The 9,761-nt window shown below is 57.4% G+C and overlaps 1 protein-coding gene across 2 annotated transcripts in view; it reads left to right on the top strand.

Moving 5' to 3' along the window:
* Positions 1–239: 239 nt before the first annotated feature.
* The window catches only part of KMT5B (lysine methyltransferase 5B), a 45,022-nt gene continuing 35,500 nt past the window's right edge, over positions 240–9,761 (top strand). Inside the window, exon 1 of one of the 2 annotated variants that reach the window (XM_051964805.1) lies at positions 240–357. The gene's annotated coding sequence lies outside the window, so the exon portion shown is untranslated. Of the gene's footprint in view, positions 358–632; positions 908–9,761 lie in introns of those variants that run through there. The other variant, XM_051964804.1, reaches the window with a different exon arrangement.

Here is a 9,761-nt window from a genome sequence, read left to right as displayed (position 1 = left end):
AAGGGCAGCCGTCAGGGCGGAGGGATCCCTTGCTTCCGCACCCCCACCCTCCCGTGTGGGAGAACTTCCCCGGGATCCCTCCGCCGCGAGGTCGGCGTGCAGGGACAGCGGGGGCCGGCTCTCGTTTTTTAAAACATAACTTTTCTCCTTCCGCCGCGGGCGCCGGGCCGGGCTTCGGGACTCCTTTCCGTGCCCCTCCGCCGCCGCCGCCGCCGCCGCCCCGGGTGGGTCCGGGCCGGGGCTATGAGGTGAGCGGCCGCGCACGGCGAGGCGAGGCGAGGCGAGGCGCCAGCCCCGGGACACGGAGCGCCGCCCGGCCCATGCCTCTCCGGCCCTGCGGCCGCTCCGGAGGCGGAGGTGAGCGCGGAGGCCCGGGCCCGAGGGCCGAGGCCGGGGGCCGAGCCACGGCCGCGGCCCCGAGGGTGGGGGGTGGTGAAAGGAGGGGGGGCGACGCGCGCACGACGTCGAGGCCCCGGGAGCGCGCGCGCCGGCCCTCACGGCCAGGTCCGGGTGCGCGCGCGCTGCCCCCCACGTCCGGGACCGAGGAGGCGTGGGCCGGGGGCGCGCACGCGCTCAGAGGAGGACGGCCTGCCGGGGGCGCGCGGAGGGAGGGAGGGTGCCGGGAGCGCGCGGGGCGGGCGGAGGGAGGGGGCGGGAGCCGGGCCCGCAGCTGGGACTCCTTTCTCTGCCGGCGGCGGCGGAGGGAGCGGGCGGTGCTGCGGCGACGCCGCCGCCATCTTGGATTTTACTCTCCATTTTTTCTCTGGAATTATTTTTTGGTGATTAATTTTCTTTGGGGGCGGAAAGGGCCGCGGGCAGCGCGTGCCCCGCACGGAGCCGCGGGGCAGCCGGGCCTCCGACCCCGGCCCCGTCCTCCTCCCGAGGGGGAGCGGGCGGCGCTCGGGCGGTGAGTAACGCCGGGGAGGGAGCCGGGCTAGGAGCCGGGGTGGGGGGGGGCGGTGAGGGGCAAACATCTGGGCCCGGCAGCAGAGGGAGCACATCTGGGCGGGGGCCTAACATCTGGGTAGGAGGACACCGTGCGCCCCGCGGGGGGCGGAGGAGGCGGGGACAAATAAGTGCCCCCACAGCCTCCGACCGGCCGACGGGGGGGGGGGGTAGCCGGTGCCGGGGGAGGCAGGGCCGGGCCGGGCCGTGTCGTGGGGGCCGGCCGCCGGAAGGGAGCGGTGGGAGCCGGAGCACGGGGCGTGCGGGGGAGGCGCCCGCGCCGGGTCTCCCTGGATTGGGGGGCCGGGCCCTCCTCTGCTCCAATGGGCAGCGCCGGGTGGCCTCGCCCAATCGGCAGCCGCCGTGGTGCCCAAGCCCCACCCCCTGGTCGGTTTCCTTGGCCGCCGCCCCCTTGGCTTAGCCGGCCGCTTCGAGCTCTGCGCCTGCGCGAGGCCTCCACCTGCCTTTCCCTCCTCCCCCTCCCTCCGTGGCCTTCCTGGTCCTGGGAAGCCGGGGGGAGGGGAAAGGGAGGGGAGGGGCGGAGGGCTCCTGGAGGCTTCCTGGGCCGGGGCTCTGGGTTCAGGTGCTAACTTTCCCACTGGCCAAGTCCCTATGTACAGGAGGGGGTGGGGTGGGCTGGACCCCACCTCTCCAAGGCCTTCCAGTTCCAAGCCTGGGGTCCTTTGTTTGGAAACAAAGTGTTGTTCCATCCCCCGACGTCCCCGGAATTTCAGAGCCGGGGCGCCCAGTGCTCCGGGGGCAGGAGACGGTCCGTGACGGCCCCGCCCCCACCCCCGGGGCAGGCCACCTGGCTGTCCGGGCGACCAACTTTGCTTCTGCCTTTCTGCGAATATCCGGGCTGTTTCTAGCCTTGGCCCGGCTCGCCCCCTCGGACAGCTGGTCCGGTCCGGGGAGCCGGCTCCTGTACCCCTCCCCCCTTAGCCTTCTCGGGCTGCCGGAGGGCGTAGCGGTTCTGAGGGACTTGGCTTTTTGAGGGGTGGATCGGTGATGGCGTGACTTAGTGAGAAGGAAACGTTTGGGGGGAGGGGTGTTAAAGATCTCTTTTCCCCGATCCAGGTGCTCGCAGGTTAAGTGATTTACAGAGAGAACCAGTGGTCAGCGCTCCTGAAAGCGCTTTCCGCCTCGTCGGGCCCCCGGTTACTCCCCGGGGCCCGGCGGCCTCCGGGGGGAGCAGTTTGGAAAGCTACTTGGGAGATGGAATAGTCCCATTTCTCTCCCCCAGGTTGCCGGTGTATCGAGTTATTTGGTTTTGTTTCACCGAGAGACCATAATGTAACTGTCGGTGGCCTTGGGCTGTGCGAACACTCTGTCCCAGCTTCACAAGAAGCTTTTCACTTTGTTCTTAGAATGCAGAGGAGGGATGAGGATGTGATTTTTTTTTTTCCCTATTAGCAACTACTAGATTACCATTCTGAGAAAAAAAATGGAAGCTTTCAGATTCATCCTGTTAAAATAAAATATTTGATTCCTCCAGGAAGCAGTTTGGCTTAACCTTTGAGGGAAGTTTCTTTGGGTGTATGTTGAGAAATGCCTGTTAAATAAACTCTGAACGTCAAGCTTATAAAATGGCTTAACCTCGGCCAGCCTGGGAGAAAGGAGTGACCACCGTCCTGGGGTAAGACGATGATAAAACTGAGGCTGAAGGAGGATGTCCCTCATTTGCCAAGCTAGCTCTGCGTGAGGATGGTGGGCACTTGGATTTTACTTCCAGGAAAGCAAATGTGGGATGAGGGATTTAGTTTTTATAAAGTCAAATTGTATCGTTTCAGCAGGGAATCTTCAGCTGTAAAACCCGGCACAGAATACAGGGAGTCATGGTATTCAGGAGGAAACAAATCCAGAGCCCTCCTCTCACTCCCCACCCCGCACTTGCTGATTGAATCCACCTGGCTACTATTCTCTCCGATCTAATTTGAGTTCTCACCACCTACTTACCTATTTATGTTCGATCATTCTCTTTCATCCAGCAAACTAGCTGTGTCTTAAATCGCGTCCTCCTACAGCCTGTAAGTGGGTCTCTTCGTGTGTTGGGGTCTGTATGTGGGAGGAGAGGGTGGCTAGAGGGGGTGGAAGGCTCCGACGTGCCTAGAGAAAGGGGCTGCTCTGAACTTTGGTGGGAGTGGGGAGGAGACAGGCTTGTGTGTCTGGCTGGAGTTGTTCGGTGTGCAAAGTGCAGAGGCAGCTGGGTTTGCTTCGGGGTAAAAGTTAGAGACCATTAGAGCTAGAGAGGAACCTGCTTCCTCCGCTTGTTGGCAGCCCCGGAGGACTGGAAGCAAAGCCCAGCTCTGGTTGGGGACGATCCGGATTGGATAAAATGGTCTCGGGTTCGGAGATGGGATGACCAGGGATATGGGGGCTGGGAAGGGGGCACAAGATGCCTTTAATTCTCTGTGGACGTGGAAAGCGATCTGGGCTTCTCTTGGACGTGTTTCTGTGGCCAGGAAGGGCTCGTGTTGAGGAGGGGGACGAGCCCCCTCCTGCTCCGTCTGGCTGGGTTTTGTGCCCCCGGTGTGTGTTGTGCCAGCTGTGTTTCCTGATGTGGTGGCTGGCAGGAGGAGTCCTTCAGAATGAAGATTATTTTTATAGAAAGAGTCCGGGCGGCATTTTGCTGGCCAGCGGAGCCTGGAGAGGGTGGAAGGCTCCTTTCTCCCTTCCTCTGATGGAGGAGGTGGGAAGGGAAGGAGCTCCATGGTGTGGAAAGGCAGCTCTGAGTGGGAATCTCTCACTTTGCAGTCACAGAGCTTTATCCGAACCTGTGAGTTGGACGTGTCCCCGACATCTGTCTTCATGTAAAACTGATTTTAATTAGTCAGAAAGCAACAGCCCCCATTTAATTAAAAACCCAACCACTATGAATTTGAGATTTGACGTATTTAGGGAATGCTGGAAACTGGAGTTTGGGAAATTAATCTCCGCCAACTTGAAAACCCGGACTTTCTCTTAAGAAACCTGACTGATGTAAGGAATCCTAGCATGGGATCTCGTGACTTCCATCCCATTGAATGACCAGAAGTTTACAGGGAACCCTGGGATTATCTTGGTTAAGGTGGACTTGCCATTAGGGGAGAAATTGGATAAGTCTTTCTTTAAAAAAAACAAAAACAAACAAAAAAAAAAAAACAAAGCCACAAAACACTCCTTCATCCACATAGAAACCAGGTGTTCTGCTAGGGATTGAATGGCCTTGTTTGGTCTCCTTGGCCCCCATGGCATCTCCTGCAGGTGCATTTGGCCCCGTTGCCCACCTGAGCCCACACCTGGCTGAGATCCCCTTCCTTCCCTTTCTCTTTCACTGGCTCCTGTCCCAAGACCCTCGGAATCTCATGGTATAACAGATCTGGGCCTGGGTATGACAGTCCTGAGCCCCCTCTGGGCCAGTCCCTCCACAGCGGCCAGTCCTGGTGGCTCACTGGCTACCGTCCAGTTTTCGCTTGCAGGCCTCCAGGGAGGGACCCCAACACCTCCTAGGGCAGCCCCTTCAAGGCCCTGAGGTCCTGCCCTCATGGAGTCGGCCCAGAGTCTTGTCTAAAGTTTCTAGTTTCTGTTTCTCCTGCCCGCACTTTGGATTGAGAGTCTTGTTGCCTGCACGCAGAGCCCCGGGCGCTGTCCCTTCCCTCTGTCATTGACCTTCGCCCTTGCTCTTTGGCTGCTTATGATCCGGACTCTGGGAATCATCCCCAAAGCCGGCTCTTCCCCTTTCTCCCTTGTGCCAGGAGCGTCACGGGCTCGCTGTGTGGCCAGTGCTCCCAGCCCCGAGCCCATACGGAGGGCCGGGCCCGCTGGAGGCCTTGCTTAATAAACCTTTGTTAGTTTTTGTTTGAGAATCTTTGTGTATCATAGATGATCTGACAGAGCACAGAGTGACCCTGTGACTCTTAAATGGGCTGGGGCAAGGGGGGAGGGTCTTCCCCTCCCTTCTCCAGTGCCCCAGTCCACAGTCCTCTCCCCCTCCCTTTTTGTGCCCTAGGCCCGCTCTGGCTCTCTGGGCGTTACCTCAACCTTGTCTGCCTCAGTTCCCCCTGCTGTTAAATGGGAATAATGGTAGCCCTTTCTTAAAGGGTTGTTGTGAGGCTCAATGAGCTCATGTTTTTAATGCTGCAGTTGGCGCATGAGAAAAGCTTGCTCTTCCTCTGGGCCCCAGTCTTTTTTCTGCCCTTTGCTGTTTTGTTTTGATTTTTATGCTTCACCCATTTGGGGTCCTGCCAGCTTCTGAATGGAGAGTCACTCAGAAGCCTTTATTAGGCACCACGCGGTACCGGTGCTCCGGTTCGGCTCCCTCGGCAGCCGGGACTCTGCGAGGTGGCGTCCGGCGTCCGGCGGGCCGTGGCCCGGGAGGGTGTACCGGGAGCCCTCGCAGAGTCCGGCCAGCCCCGTGGAGCCCACGGGCCTTTCCTAAAGCCTTGTCAGAGAGGTCCCCGGCACTTCTACATAAAATGCATCCATCACGATGACGTGTGAGAAAATGTCATCCTGACAGGTTGTTGGGAATCAACTTCTTCACCCAGGGCACCAATAATAAACTGCAGCCCCCGAAGCCCACTTCCCTATGGCTCCGGCTCCCCTCCCCCAGAGGAAGTCACTGCCTCCAGGAGGGGCTTTTCTTCCCTCTGCTTCTCTGAGGTTGTAATGGCCGGAATATCTATCCCATATATAGCTGTAGGACCTGGTTTTCTCAGGTTGCTGAATTTAGAAGGAGAATTTGTGGGGACTTTTGAGGAGGAGAATGAGGTTAGGGGTTGCTGAGAGATTGCTTCTTGATGACAGAACACAAAATCTGATGTTCAGATTCATGTGGCCCGGCCCTTAGTGTTCAGGCAGAGCCCGCTTAGGGGCTGTGTGCCTCAGAAGGCTGCAGGTGTGGGGAACCAACGGTCCTCCCCGTCCCCATCAAATGGAACTCCTGACCGAATGGGTCCTCAACGGAAAGGAGAAACAAGTAGTGAGAGAGGCCCCCGCTCAGCCGGACGGAGCTTCATTGGGCCGCCACTTCCCTCGGGCTCTGGGTTTGGGCGAAAGGACAGAATTTGAGGGATGCAGGAAAAGTACTTTGTGAAATGATGTGTCCCTTAGCCGGAGGTCATGGGTTCCTTCTGGAAGGCAGGCAGTTCCAGTCACTGCTTTGTTTGCGGCCCTTGTTCGTCAGAGAGGCGATGCTTATTGGCCAGTGTTGGGAGCTAAACAGAGGACCCCGTAGCGGTTACTAATTTGAATCAACAAGCATTTATTAAGTGCCTGCTGTGTGTCGGCCGCTGTGCTGGAGCCAGGAGAGACAAATAGAAAAAGGAGAAAGTCTGTTCTCAAGGAGCTTCCTGTGTGGTCGGGGCTACACTGACAAAGTAGATACAGGAAAGTTTGGAAAGGCGCCTGGCCTGCTTGGGAGGGGTCAGAGATAAGCGGGGGGGAGCAGCTCCAGGAGGCGGGAGCTGGGAATCCGAGGGACGCCCATGGTTGGCGAATGGCCAGAGAAGCTTGTGCCGCAAGAGATGACCGGCAGGATGATTTCAGAAAGCCCGGGAGGACGGCGTGAGCTGACGCAAAGTGAAGGGGGCAGAACGAGGGGAAGGCCGTGTGCGCCTTTGGCGAAGAACTGTGAATGACGCCCACGCAGCGGTCCAAGATGGTCCAAGAGGTCCCAACGGACCCGTGGTCAAGCCTGACGTCCGCCTCCAGAGGAAGAACGGGAGCGTGTGAAGACAGCTGGAGCGAGCGCTCGTCCACTGCCCTTTTATTCACCTCTTCTTGTGCCTCCGTGCACGGGTGTGACCTAGGTCTGATTGCTCACCTCTAAAGGAGGGGGGAGAGGAGAAAGGGAGAAAATTAGAGCTCAAAACAACATTTAAAACATCGAGGAGGAAAATAAACGAGAGAAAAAGAAGCACCTTCCAGTGTGTACACATGTATGCAGAGGTTTGGTGCAGGAGAGCGCTCTTTGTGGGTGCGTCTTCTGCCCCTTGTGAGGGGCCAGAGCCCGATGGCGGCTCTTTGTGGGCGCGCTGAGCACCTGGTGGAGGGCGATCTATCCCCTGTGTGCAGACTCTGGCCTCCCTGCAGCCAGCGGCCTTCCCTTGTCAGAGGACGTTTCCTTTGCTCCTCTCCTCCAGAAGAGACCAGCGGGAGGCTGGGGCCCAGAACCCGGGCCCGCTGGACTCTTCCTTCCCCTGCCCCGATGTACTTTGAGGCTGGATTCTAGCCAGAGGGGTGTTCTGGTAAGGGTGCATTCAGCAGTCAGTGTGAATCAGACAGGGACGGCAGAGGCAGTGTCGTGATCTGGCCTCCGACACCAGCTGGGTCAGCCCGGTCGGCCTCGGCTTCTTCATCTGTGAAATGGCCAACCACTCCGGTGTCTTTGCCAAGAAAACCCCAGATGGGGCCATGGAGAGTCACCCTGGTGAAAATGACTCAACAGCACAATTTGAATCAGGGTCCTCCGGGGAGGGCCAGTCACTGGGAGCAGGAAATGTTGGCTTCTGACCCCCATGAAAGGGACAACTGAGGCTGGCAGGTCAAGTTGAAGCCGTTACAGGGTCGGCGCATTAATCCAGCCCTGGTGTGGTACAGGGAGGAAGTGGGGGCCCCAGCCTGCCCCTCCCCAAGGAAGGCAAAGGTTTCTGAACCAGATGTCGGCACGCCGTGGGATCGGGCCTCCCAGAAGGCACCTTGGTGTGGAGCAGAGTGCCCAGGAGCTTGGGCAGGAGGCTAGGTGAGAGTCTTGGCTCCAGGTAACTGAGGGACTAATGTTTTTGTTGTCTGCTTCCCAGGTTTGGTGTGAAGTCACGGGAGAGAAGACCTGATATACTTTATAAAGCTCAGGTGTTTGAGAAGCAACCATTAGTGATTCCGTCAGCAGCCCCTCCGTGGCTCAGACACTTTTATTGTCCCCGTTTAGAAAATAAGAAAGATGAGGAAGCTGAGTCTGTTCTTTAATATTTAAATTAAAAACAGTTTTTGAAAGGCACTAATAAAAAAAATTCAAATAACTCAAATTCAAGGGCCCAAATTTACGTCATTTTAAAGATAGTTCCAATTTGCGTTTTTATTAATTTGGTATGTGATTCAGTGGAAATCTTCAGGGATAATTCATAGTATAGTTTGATCTTCAAGAATAATCTGCCCAGTGTCTCACTGCCAGTTTTTCCACTTTGTGGGTGCCAAGTTTCTGGCCATTCTTGACCTGTTTTTATCCCTTGGAATTTCATTTTTCAAAGATTATGAAAATCACACGCATTTAAATGAGCGAAAGAGTGGGAACTACTGGCCAAAATGGGTTTGGAAATCATCTGGATTTCATTTCTTCGACTTGGTTTTTTCCACGTTTCTTAATATAGGCTTAATATATTCTTAATATAGGCTCATCCTTCAAGCTTTTTATCCAGAAGCACTTTTGTTTGTTTATTTGTTTGTTTAGTTTATTGAGTTAGTTTGCAAAAGATGGTGGAATAGGAAATGGGGGGCCGCTCCTAACTTTCCCCAGACAGATTGTATTTAAAATGGGGTCAGGACTGTTTCGAAAGTTGTTTTTCCCCGGGTTTGTTTGGGCAGACGAGGAGTTTTCCCGGCAGCCAAGGGCTGTGGACACCCATTGGTCATTTCCTCTTATACGTCCCTTCTTTCTCCCGCCATCAGAGAAAACGGGCAGGGGATGGTGGAGACCCCTAGCTGTGGGTGGGGATGCTGCCGGGGCCTCTGCCTCTAGTCTTGGCGGCCTGGTTGGAGTATGGGACAAGGCCAGGGCTTAGGGAGAGGGGCTGGAGGCCTTGCCAGGAGGAGGTTGGCAGTGCCGTAGGTGATTGCTGCTCGAATGCACCACTGGGCCCAGAGCCTACCGCCTTCATGGGGCCTTAAGTAAAGCTGGTTGGCCCAGGTTTGCTCAGTAAGGTCATAATACCTTAGAAAAGAAGAGGTTCCTCCAGGGCCATTGCCGGGCTACTTTTGGTAGGGAAGCCACCAAAGGAGACCTTCCAGCCTCGCCCACGGCGTCTGGCCACGGGGTCTCCTTCGCAGACTCGTGGGCCAGAGTGTGGAGCCAGTGCCAGCCCAGGCTCAGGGAGTTGGGCTTTTCTACGGGCGGCACTCCTGGGTGACTCCGGCAGAGCCCTGCGGAGGAGCCCAGGACTTTTGGGTTGGAGGCCAGGACCTTTAGGTCACAGGTCGGGGTCATGACTTGGCTGTGGAACTTCTTGGTCCAGAAGTGTTCCGTGGAATTCTAGGGTTGAAGCCCAGCCAGGCTTCAGGCCGGTGCCAGGCCCGAGGGGCACAAGGCAGGCTTCTGTAGCGGTGGGCTGTCGGCCCTCCCCATTGCAGGGGACGTAGAACCCAGCAGAGCGTCCTGGAAATCCTTGTCCCAAATTATTTCCCCCCTGCTGTGCCCCCGGATGCCGCTCTGGAGCTAGAAGCTTGGCCCATGTCTGGGGTCTTCTTCCCTGGCTTCCTCTTAGTGACCCCACCCCCTTTCCCTCAGTGATCCTATTTTCTCTACTTCTTTCTGGGCCCTGCTCTCCAGGGGGGGCTTGAACCCTTTTGGCCTCCCCCCCCCCCCCCCCGGGTTTTCTGTTACCTTTGTAACCACCTTTGTCTCTGAGGTTCATACGGGTCCCGATCTTCAGGACACTCTCTTTCTCTCCTTAGCTGCTGCCTTCATACTAAGGGGCTCTCTCTGAGACAGCCCAGCCTCCCACCACCCGCTCCCCCGCTTGCGCCCTCTGTCTGCCTTGTGGCCCCCAAACCCTGCTCTTTGTCCCCCTCACCCCCACTCTCTCCCGGCCGTCTCCCTTTGAGTGGCTGCATTCTCCCCACCT

Source organism: Antechinus flavipes, chromosome 6, assembly GCF_016432865.1.
Source record: "Antechinus flavipes isolate AdamAnt ecotype Samford, QLD, Australia chromosome 6, AdamAnt_v2, whole genome shotgun sequence".
NCBI classification, from domain to species: domain Eukaryota; kingdom Metazoa; phylum Chordata; class Mammalia; order Dasyuromorphia; family Dasyuridae; genus Antechinus; species Antechinus flavipes.
The sequence above is the reverse complement of the archived record's forward strand: the minus strand, read 5'-3'. Positions and strand labels throughout refer to the sequence as shown.